Consider the following 11,691-nt stretch of genomic DNA (forward strand, 5'->3'; position numbering starts at 1 on the left):
TTGCAAAAAAAAGTGAACATCATTCTGGGATGTATTAGCGGGAGTGTTGTAAGCAAGACACAAGCAGTAATTCTTCTGCTCTACTCCGCACTGATACAGCCTCAGCTGGAGTATTGTGTCCAGTTCTGGGTGCCACATTTCAGGAAAGAGGAGATCAAATTGGAGAAAGTCTAGAGAAGAGCAACAGAAATGATTAAAGGTTTAGAAAACATGAGCTATGAGGGAAGGTTGAAAAAATTGGGTTTGTTCAGTCTGGAGAAGAGAAGACTGAGAGGGGACACGATAACAGTTTTCAAGTACATAAAAGGTTGTTACAAGGAGCAGGGAGAAAATTTGTTTTTCTTAACCTCTGAGAATAGGACAAGAAGCAATGGGCTTAAATTGCAGCAAGGGAGGTTTAGGCTGGACATTAGGAAAAAAACTTCCTAGCTGCCAGGGTGGTTAAGCCCTGGAATAAATTGCCGAGGGAGGTTGTGGAATCTCCATCCTTAGGGATTTTTAAGAGCAGGTTGGACAAACCCCTGTCAGGGATGGTCTAGATAATACTTAGTCCTGCCCTAAGTGCAGCGGACGGGACTAGGTCTCTCGAGGTCCCTGCCAGGTCTATGATAATCTCATGGAGCACACGCAGCCTCTCAAAGGTGATGAACTATTCAGCAATGTCCCTAGACTCCCTGTATGCAGGACACTTGTGGATTTTTGGAGAGGGGGGGCCCTTGGTGTGGGGTTCTGCTTCTGCTTCTCTATCAAGGTGTCAGGAGTGTGGGGGAGTCCGGGCCCTGCACCCCCCACTTCCTGTGATTCACCGGGACTCTCAGCCAGCCAGTAACAGAAGGTTTATTAGACGACAGGAACACAGTCTAAAATGGAGCTTGTAGGTACAGAGAGCAGAACCCCTCAGTCAGGTCCATCTTGGGGGTGGGGAGCCCATACCCAGGTTCTGGGCTCCCCCCTGTCTCCCCAGCCAGCTCTGAACTGAAATTCCCTCCAGCTGTCTCACCTAGCCACACAGCCCGGCTCCTCCTCCAGCCTTTGTCCATTTCCTGGGCAGAAGGTGTCACCTGGCCCCTACCCCCTCCTGGGCTCAGGTTACGCAGGGCAGCCACCATCCTGTATGTGCTGGCCATCAAGTGTCATCCCTCAGTGAAGTCACCCCCTTATTTCCCATCACCATCTAGTATTAAAGCAGACAGTAAACTGGTGAAGCTCCCATGCAACATTCCCACGTCAATCTGCCTCGCTCCTTGCTCCGTCACATCTCTCCCCCCTTCAAGACTGAACTGAGCGGGGTCACTCTGCCCAGTGACCTGGGGAAGTTCAGGGCCCCACCTCCGGGACAACGCGTCCGCTGTCAGGTTGGCACTTCCCTTCACATGGACCACGTCCATGTCATAGTCCTGCAGGAGCAGGCTCCACCTCAGGAGCTTGGCGTTGGCTCCTTTCATCTGCTTCAGCCAGGTCAGGGGAGAGTGGTCGGTGTACACGGTGAAGGGTCGCCCAAAGAGATATGGCTCTAGCTTCTTAAGGGCCCACACCATGGCCAGGCATTCCTTCTCGATGGCCGCGTAGTTCTGCTCCCGGGGTAGCAACTTCTTACTCAGGTGCACAATGGGGTGTCTCTCCCCCTTTTCATCCTCCTGCATCAACACCACCCCCAGTCCCGTGTCTGAGGCGTCGGTGAACACCATAAAGGGTTTTTCAAAATCTGGGTTTGCCAGAACTGGGCCACTAACCAGAGCCTCCTTCAGCGCCCGGAGAGCCTGCTGGCACTGCTTGGTCCAGATCACCTTGTGTGGCTTCCCCTTTTTGCACAGTTCAGTGATGGGGCCGGCTATGGCACTAAAGTGGGGCACGAACCTTCGATAGTACCCCGCCATCCCAATAAAGGCCTGGACCTGCTTTTTGGTTTGAGGAGCAGGCCAGTTTCTGATCACCTCCACCTTGGCTGGTTCCGGCTTCAGGCAGCCGCTCCCCACCCGATGGCCCAGGTAAGATACTTCAGCCATCCCCACCTTGCACTTCTCAGCCTTTACGGTTAACCCAGCCTCTCGGAGTCAGTCCAACACTTGTTTAACCTGGGACACGTGGTCCTCCCAGGTCTGGCTAAAGACACAGATGTCGTAAATATATGCCACGGCAAAAGTCTCCATCCCCCTCAGTAGCTGATCCACCAGGCGCTGGAAGGTGGCCGGCGCTCCCTTGAGGCCGAAGGGCAGGGTCAGAAACTCGTAGAGCCCCAGAGGGGTGATAAAGGCCGATTTCAGCCTGGCATCTGCGTCCAGCGGCACTTGCCAGTAGCCCTTTGTAAGATCCATGGTGGTGAGGTACGGAGCGCCTCCCAGCTTGTCTAGGAGCTCGTCAGGCCTGGGCATGGGGTAGGCATCAGATACGGTGATGGCATTGAGCTTTCGATAGTCCACACAGAACCGGATCGACCCATCCTTTTTGAGGTGAGCTGGAAGACGGCTGGATCACCCCCAAAGTCAGCATCTCCCTGACCTCTCTTTCCAGGTCCCGAGCAGTTTTCCCTGTGATGCGGAAGAAGGAGCATCTTATAGGAGGATGTGATCCTGTCTGCAGCCGGTGGACAGTTGGATTAGTGCATCCAGGCTGGCTGGAAAACAGCTGTCGGTACAAACACAGCACCCCTCTGATTTCAGCGTGCTGGGCACGGGTTAGCTGATCAGAGAACATGAGAACGTGAGAACGTAAGAATGGCCATACTGGGTCAGACCCTGTGCAGCTTGCAGGCCTTCTCAAAGGCAATCAGGAATTCATCTATGTCCTCCCCCCTCACTCACTGCAGCAGGGTGCTCTCTGCTCCTCAGCCTGGCAAACTCCAGTTCATGCTGCCGCTGTTTCTCCCGATCCTCCAGCTCCTTCAGTTTGACCTCCCTCTCCCATTCCAACCACTTCAGCTCCAGCGATGAGGAACTTCATCGTGAGGATCCTCTGCTGGCCGTGGGGGTCATGGTTGCCCCAGGGTTCGCTGGGCTCCTTCCAGCCCCTCCCCGAGCCATAGGTAGGAGGGGCCTTGGAGTGCCCTCAGCAGCAGTCTGACCCCTCCCAGCCGGGACAGACACTGGCTCTGGGATGTTTTTCTCCGGGGCAGGGATCAGCTCCTCCGAACAATCATCCTCCTCCAGCTGGGCAATCAGCTGGTCTGAGCCTCGTAATGTGCAGCCCCCTCTGCCTGCACATCTCCAGTCGGTCGCTCTTAAGGAGGTGGTTATACATCTCCCCGCTGTTCATAGACTCATAGACTTTAAGGTCAGAAGGGATCATTATGATCATCTAGTCTGACCTCCTGCACAATGCAGGCCACAGAATCTCACCCACCCACTGCTGTAACAAACCTCTAACCTATGTCTGAGTTACTGAAGTCCTCAAATTCTTCCCAAGTTGTTGTGGACTCGCAGGCCTGTGTGCTCTCAGCTCCCCATGGTTTCCAGGAACAACCCCTAGTGCATCAGCCCTTTTCCAGGTCATCACCTCTCTCCTAGGGTCAATCCACAGACTTCTCTGCCCCTAACACCACTCACCACAGTTCCTGGGGGACCCCATTACTGCAGTAGCCCACACTGGTCACACACTCACAGGGGATAAGCATAACTCTTTGGCCTCCTGAAACTGCCTCTCTCTGAGCCTTCAGCATGCCTGGTTCTCGTTATTACCCCTTCATTTTACTGCTCCCCAGTCACTTACTGCAGGAGGCACCATCCACAGAGTGCAGTACATCCCACCGCTACCACCAGTTGTCATGGAGCGAGAGGGAGTCAGGGTCCTGCACCCCCCACCTCCTTCCATTCAGCGTGACTCTTAGCCAGCCAGTAAAGCAGAAGGTTTATTAGATGACAGGAACACAGTTTAAAATGGAGCTTGTAGGTACAGAGAACAGAACCCCTCAGTCAGGTCCATCTTGGAGGTGGGGATCCCAGAGCCAGGTTCTGAGCCTCCTTCCATCTCCCCAGCCAGCTCCAAACTGAAACTCCCTCCAGCCGTCTCACCCAGCCACACACCCCGGCTCCTCCTCCAGCCTTTGTCCATTTCCCGGGCAGAAGGTGTCACCTGGCCCCTACCCCCTCCTGGGCTCAGGTTACACAGGGCAGCCACCATCCTGTATGTGCTGGCCATCAAGTGTCATCCCTCAGTGAAGTCACCCCCTTATTTCCCATCACCATCTAGTATGAAAGCAGACAGTAAACTAGTACAACTCCCATGCAACATTCCCAGCTTAATACTCCCTATTCCATCACACAAGGCCAGTTTATGCTTGTGACGCTCTGTATCTCGGGGGAACACCCAGCACCCCCATGTTCATCCTTATAAAATGATTGTGTGATATCTAATGCAAAGTTTGTCACATCGGGTGTCTTCGAAAGGCTCATGATGCCCTGAGCATTGTTGTTACAGTGATGTTATAGGTTATAATTTCATGTATATAGTTATGAGGATGAAAATGTGTCCTCGTGGCATAAAACAAGCCCAGGGAAAAACTCTCCAAGAGCAGAGAGGCAGTTCGCACCTCATCAGGGCGTGGATGGGACAAACCCAGCCCGACCACTCAGGAACAAAGGGTGATGGCCTAGGCAGCAACAAAATAATCTGTTAGACTCTTGAGAGAGTCACCCCCCTTCCTTTGGTCAGTTTGGAACTGCGAGGAGGTAATTCTCACCTGACTCTGAAGTCGGGGGGAGAGGGGAAGGGAGGCGGCAAAGCCAAGAGGGAAGAAAGGACATGGTAAAAGGGAGAGACATTTGCCAGGCTCTCTCTCTCTCTCTCTTCCATCTACATCTACAGACACCACCACCAAGCAACTGAAGTGCTGATCAGAGGGGAGAGCCTGGCTGAAGAACAACCAGCCAGCCTGTAGTGAGAAGCATCTAAGTTTGTAAGGGCACTGAAAAGGTTAAGATCAGCTTAGAATGCATTTTGCATTTATTCCATTTGACCAAATCTGACTTGTGTTTTGACTTATAATCATTTAAAATCTATCTTTATAGTTAATAAATTTATTTTTTTATTCTACCTGAAGCAATGCATTTGGTTTGAAGTGTGTCAGAGGTTCCCCTTGGGATAACAAGCCTGGTGCATATCAATTTCTGTAAAATTGATGTTGTCATATAAGTTTGCAGCATCCGGGGGCATAACTGGACACTGCAAGATGGAGGTTCCTAGGGTTGTCTCTGGGACTGGAGATATTGGTGTCACAGAGGGTGGGGGAGTCCGGCTCTGCACCCCTCTTCCTGGGACTCACAGTGACTCTCAGCCAGCCAGTAAAACAGAAGATTTATTGGACAACAGGAATGCAGGTTACAGCAGAGCTTGGAGGCACAGCCAGGACCCCTCAATCGAGTCCTTCTGGGGGTTCAGGGTGCTTGGATCCCAGCTTAGGATTCCCTGAATTCCCACCACCCAGCCCAAAACTGAAACTGAACTAACTCCCTCCAGCCGGCCCCTTCCTTTGTCCAGCTTCCTGGGCAAAGGTGCTGACACCCCTCCCACCCCACCTGGCTCAGGTTACAGGCTCAGGTATTGTCCGTCCCCTAATGTCCTCCCCTGCTCTCCCATCCCCCATGCAGACGGCCCCTACTCCATCACAATTGGCTAGTGTCATTCGGTTGCAAGTAGCTGGGAGCAGCTGACATGCCAGAGGCTGTGCGTGACCAGCCCAGGCGTGGGGGTTCTCACAGCAGAGCAGGGTCAGGCTGGTTCCCAGAGTCAAGGATTGGGGTGACCTAGCAGATCACTGGTCCAGAGAACACCAGAGGGGAACATCACAGTGGTACAGCAAGCAGGGGTAGGTGCAGCTTGTTATTCCAAGTGGAGTCAGGGCCGCCCAGAGGTGGGGGCAAGTGGGGCAATTTGTCCCAGGTCCCGGGCCCCGCAGAGGCCCCCACGAGAGTTTTCTGGGGCCCCTGGAGTGGGGTCCTCACTCACTCTGGGGGCCCCAGAAAACTCTCCTAAGGCCCAGGCCCCTGGAGCTTCTTCTGCTCCAGGTCTTCGGTGGTGGTGGGGTCCTTCCGCTCCAGGGCAGAAGGATCCTCCGCCTCCGAATTACTGCCAAAGCGGGATCTGCCGCCGAAGTGCAGCTGGGTCTTCGGCAGTAATTCGGCAGCAGGGATCCCCCGCCGTGGGTTTTTGGGGCACTTTGGCGGCAGGTCCCAGAGTGGAAAGACCCCCCCACTGCCAAATTACTGCCGAAGTGGGGGGGTCCCCACCGCCAAAGACCCCAGGCCCCATGAATCCTCTGGGCGGCCCTGAGCAGAGTTCACACTCTAACACTGATATCTGTGATTTTAAGTGAAGTTTAAGTGCAGTGGCTAAGAACGGACAAGAGGAGGCCACCGTTTTGTTATTTGCTGTTTGCTTCTTTCGGGAAAGCAGGTAGGGACAGAAAGGCAGGAAAATGAGTGAAAGCAGAGACGTGATTGCAAAGTTGGAGCTTTTTAGGCTGCAGGTTGCAGAAAAGCCTGCAGGAGCCCCAAAGACTATTGCAACTGAAAGAACTGGAGATAAAAGAAAAAGAGGCAGCCAGGGAGGAGGCTGCACACAGGAGAGTCGGGGAAGAAAAGGAGCAGGAAGAAAGAGAGAGAAATCACCAACTGGATCAAAACCCCCCTGACCCCAGCAACTCCCATCACTCCAAACACCCACACGTGGGAACCCTGACATCCTGCACACAGGGAGGACGATGATGTTGCTGAATAACTGACTACCTTCGAAAGGCTGCATGTAATACAAGAAATCAGGGCTAACAAGAGAGGGAGGAGCCAGTCCAAATTACTGGGGCCCGGCAGTCCGGGAGGGGGCCCAGGGCCTGGCTTCCCTGGCTTCGTCGGCCTGTTTAGCTGGTCCATCCTTGCTGGGGGACCCGAAAAAAAATTTTTCACTGGGGCCCGAACCCACTCTCGGTGGCCCTGCATGAAATCCTGCATGATAAGAGAGTTCCTAACGTGATTGTGAAAGTACCTGATAAAGCTGGAAATTTATTCAGTGAAATGCCTTGAAGATGCTTTAGACTATTGTAAATGTAAAGATACTGTGTTGTGAAGTTTTCAGATTGTCCTTGAAACATACAGTTAAATTTAGGACTCTTAGGAGGGATCTTGGGATGAGCAATGGGGAATATGTAAACGAAACGAACGCTTTGTTGGGAAAATGGGCGAGGGGTAAAGAGGTGGCCAGTTTTGAGAGAATGTTGGATCGTGTGTTCAAGAGCGTTTCCTGGGCGTGTGTAAGGCTGATGTGAAGCAGCGGCTGTGGGACAAAGATGTAAAGTCTGTGGATGAGGTGGATTTTTTAGCTGATGCCTTTGAACAGACTCAGGTGTCTATTGAGGGCAGGCCACAGAGAGAGGGATTTAAAACCGGGGGGAAGGGAGGATCCCATATTGCCCCTGGGAAGAGATACGGGGTCTGGGAGCCTAAACATTCTCTTACCCCCAAACATTCCTCTAACCCTCATCCCAAATCTCCTGTAAGAGCTAGCAGTGTAACCCCACTGATTGTGCTGGGAGCTAGCTGGCAACCGACAGCTCATGTTAGTTCTTCTGTCCTCAGCACAGAAACCCCCCAGGGATTGAAACCTGTCACATTGGCTCTGTGAGATTAGCCTCTGCAGAACCAGACATGGAGCATGTTAAGGCTGCCCAAGTTGATGGCAGGGAAGGCTTGGGGCAGAGGGATACAGGGCCCAGATCTCTCTGGTTAAGCAGAGTGTGGTCCCAAGGCCAGTGTGCTGCCTGGCCAAATGGCAGAGATTGTGGGGGTGGGTGAAAGCAGGTTCCTCATACCACTAGCTAAGATCCATGTGGTTTGGGAAGGTTTGGAAAGTATTTTAACTGTGGGGTGGGGGGTGATGGAAACAGAGAAGGGGCACCGAAGTGGATGAGGATTCCCATGATTCTGTAACACAGGTGTGACATTACCAGGGCCAGCTCCAGGCATCAGCTTATCGAGCAGGTGCTTGGGGCAGCAACTCCAGAGTGGGGAGGCACTTTCAGGTATTCGGCAGCAATTCAGCGGACTGTCCCTCGCTCCCGCTCAGAGCGAAGGACCTCCCGCTGAATTGCTGCAGATCACGATCGCGGCTGTTTGGTGTTTTTTCGGCTGCTTGGGGCGGCAAAACCCCTGGAGCCAGCCCTGGACATTACTGACATAACCTGTGACTGTATAAATCATTGTTGTAACCACTGTTATATATTTGCAGCAATAAGTGTACAAAGGTTGTCATATGAGGTGTCTGTGAAGAGATTCTGATTTGCTGGTGATGATTATGCTGTCTGCATGGGTATATCAGTTTTCTATTTGAAGTTATGAATACTAAGGAGTTAATAGAGGAGGTATCTGAGCCTCTAGCTATTATCTTTGGGAAATCATGGGAGACGGGGGAGATTCCAGAAGACTGGAAGGGGGCAAATATAGTGCCCATCTATAAAAAGGGAAATAAAAACAACCCAGGAAACTACAGACCAGTTAGATTAACTTCTGTGTCAGGGAAGATAATGGAGCAGGTAATTAAAGAAATCATCTGCAAAACACTTGGAAGGTGGTAAGGTGATAGGGAATAGCCAGCATGGATTTGTAAAGAACAAATCGTGTCAAACTAATCTGATAACATTCTTTGATAGGATAACGAGCCTTGTGGATAAGGGAGAAGCGGTGGATGTGATATACTTAGACTTTAGTAAGGCATTTGATATGGTCTCGCATGATATCCTTATCGATAAACTAGGCAAATACAATTTAGATGGGGCTACTATAAGGTGGGTGCATAACTGGCTGGATAACCGTACTCAGAGAGTAGTTATTAATGGCTCCCAATCCTGCTGGAAAGGTATAACAAGTGGGGTTCCACAGGGGTCTGTTTTGGGACCGGCTCTGTTCAATATCTTCATCAACGATTTAGATGATGGCATAGAAAGTATGCTTATTAAGTTTGCAGACGATACCAAACTGGGAGGGATTGCAACTGCTTTAGAGGACAGGGTCAAAATTCAAAATGATCTGGACAAATTGGAGAAATGGTCTGAGGTAAACAGGATGAAGTTCAATAAAGATAAATGCAAAGTGCTCCACTTAGGAAGGAACAATCAGTTTCACACATACAGAATGGGAAGAGACTGTCTAGGAAGGAGTATGGCAGAAAGAGATCTAGGGGTCATAGTAGACCACAAGCTTAATATGAGTCAACAGTGTGATACTGTTGCAAAAAAAGCAAACGTGATTCTGGGATGCATTAACAGGTGTGTTGTAAACAAGACATGAGAAGTCATTCTTCCGCTTTACTCTGCGCTGGTTAGGCCTCAACTGGAGTATTGTGTCCAGTTCTGGGCACCGCATTTCAAGAAAGATGTGGAGAAATTGGAGAAGGTCTAGAGAAAAGCAACAAGAATGATTAAAGGTCTTGAGAACATGACCTATGAAGGAAGGCTGAAGGAATTGGGTTTGTTTAGTTTGGAAAAGAGAAGACTGAGAGGGGACATGATAGCAGTTTTCAAGTATCTAAAAGGGTGTCATCAGGAGGAGGGAGAAAACTTGTTCACCTTAGCCTCCAATGATAGAACAAGAAGCAATGGGCTTAAACTGCAGCAAGGGAGATTTAGGTTGGACATTAGGAAAAAGTTCCTAACTGTCAGGGTAGTTAAACACTGGAATAGATTGCCTAGGGAAGTTGTGGAATCTCCATCTCTGGAGATATTTAAGAGTAGGTTAGATAAATGTCTATTAGGGATGGTCTAGACAGTATTTGGTCCTGCCATGAGGGCAGGGGACTGGACTCGATGACCTATCGAGGTCCCTTCCAGTCCTAGAGCATATGAGTCTATGAATATTGGGCTCCGTACTGGTATCTCAGTGTGTTTTGATTCTAAGACGCCTCAGTGAAGCGTTTGGGCAGCTTCTTGAGAAGGGACTATTCTCAGTAAGTGTCCAATCAAGAAACACCTAACGGACAATGGACTTTGGGAGGCTCCAATCCACATCTGAGAAATCTTCCTGGGAACGTTCAAGGCAGCATGTGAGCAATGGCTGCTCTCCCTGTAAAGAACTGAGTCATGCAAGGACATGTGACTTTCCCATGTGACTCCAGACTCCATTTTGCTGTAATTTTTCACAGTAAGAACAAAGAAGTGTCCTTACACCTGGAAGAGACTATAAAAGGCTGATGCCTCATCTCCATCTTGTCTTCAATCCTGCTTCCTACCTCTGGAGGGACTTTGCTACAAACTGAAGCTCTGAACAAAGGACTGAATGACCCATCTCAGCTGTGGATGGACTCCAGAGACTTGATTTGAACCTGCAGTTTACTCCATCACTGCTACAAGCCTGAACTAAGAACTTTGCCGTTACCGTATGGAATTGATTCCATTTAACCAATTCTAGCTCTCACCTCTACCTTTTTCCTTTTATGAATAAACCTTTAGATTTTAGATTCTAAAGGATAAAAGGGATAAAAGGGAATGTCCTTTCATGGATTGAGAACTGGTTAAAAGACAGGGAACAAAGGGTAGGAATTAATGGTAAATTCTCAGAATGGAGAGGGGTAACTAGTGTGTTTCCCAAGGGTCAGTCCTAGGACCAGTCCTATTCAACTTATTCATAAATGATCTGGAGAAAGGGGTAAACAGTGAGGTGGCAAAGTTTGCAGATGATACTAAACTACTCAAAATAGTTAAGACCAAAGCAGACTGTGAAGAACTTCAAAAAGATCTCACAAAACTAAGTGATTGGGCAACCAAATGGCAAATGAAATTGAATGTGGATAAATGTAAAGTAATGCACATTGGAAAAAAAAAAACCAACTATACATACAATAGGATGGGGGCTAATTTAGCTACAACGAGTCAGGAAAAAGATCTTGGCGTCATCGTGGATAGTTCTCTGAAGATGTCCATGCAGTGTGCAGAGGTGGTCAAAAAAGCAAACAGGATGTTAGGAATCATTAAAAAGGGGATAGAGAATAAGACAGAGAATATATTATTGCCCTTATATAAATCCATGGTATGCCCACATCTCGAATACTGCGTACAGATGTGGTCTCCTCACCTCAAAAAAGATATTCTAGCACTAGAAAAGGTTCAGAAAAGGGCAACTAAAATGATTAGGGGTTTGGATTAGGGTCCCATATGAGGGGATATTAAAGAGGTTAGGACTCTTCAGCTTGGAAAAGAGGAGACTAAGGGGGGATATGATAGAGGTATATAAAATCATGAGTGATGTGGAGAAAGTGGATAAGGAAAAGTTATTTACTTATTCCCATAATACAAGAACTAGGGGTCACCAAATGAAATTAACAGGCAGCAGGTTTAAAACAAATAAAAGGAAGTTCTTCTTCACGCAGCACACAGTCAACTTGTGGAACGCCTTGCCTGAGGAGGTTGTGAAGCCTGGGACTATAACAGCATTTAAAAGAGAACTGGATAAATTCATGGAGGTTAAGTCCATCAATGGCTATTAGCCAGTATGGGTAAGGAATGGTGTCCCTAGCCTCTGTTGGTCAGAAGTTGGAGATGGATGGCAGGAGAGAGATCACTTGATCATTGCCTGTTGGCTTCACTCACTCTGGGGCACCTGGCATTGGCTACTGTCGGTAGACAGATACTGGGCTGGATGGACCTTTGGTCTGACCCGGTATGGCCGTTCTTATGTTCTTATGATTGGCAACAGCGTGATTTGTGGGTAAGATCTG

This window comes from Gopherus flavomarginatus, chromosome 4 (genome assembly GCF_025201925.1).
Source record: "Gopherus flavomarginatus isolate rGopFla2 chromosome 4, rGopFla2.mat.asm, whole genome shotgun sequence".
Lineage (NCBI taxonomy): Eukaryota > Metazoa > Chordata > Testudines > Testudinidae > Gopherus > Gopherus flavomarginatus.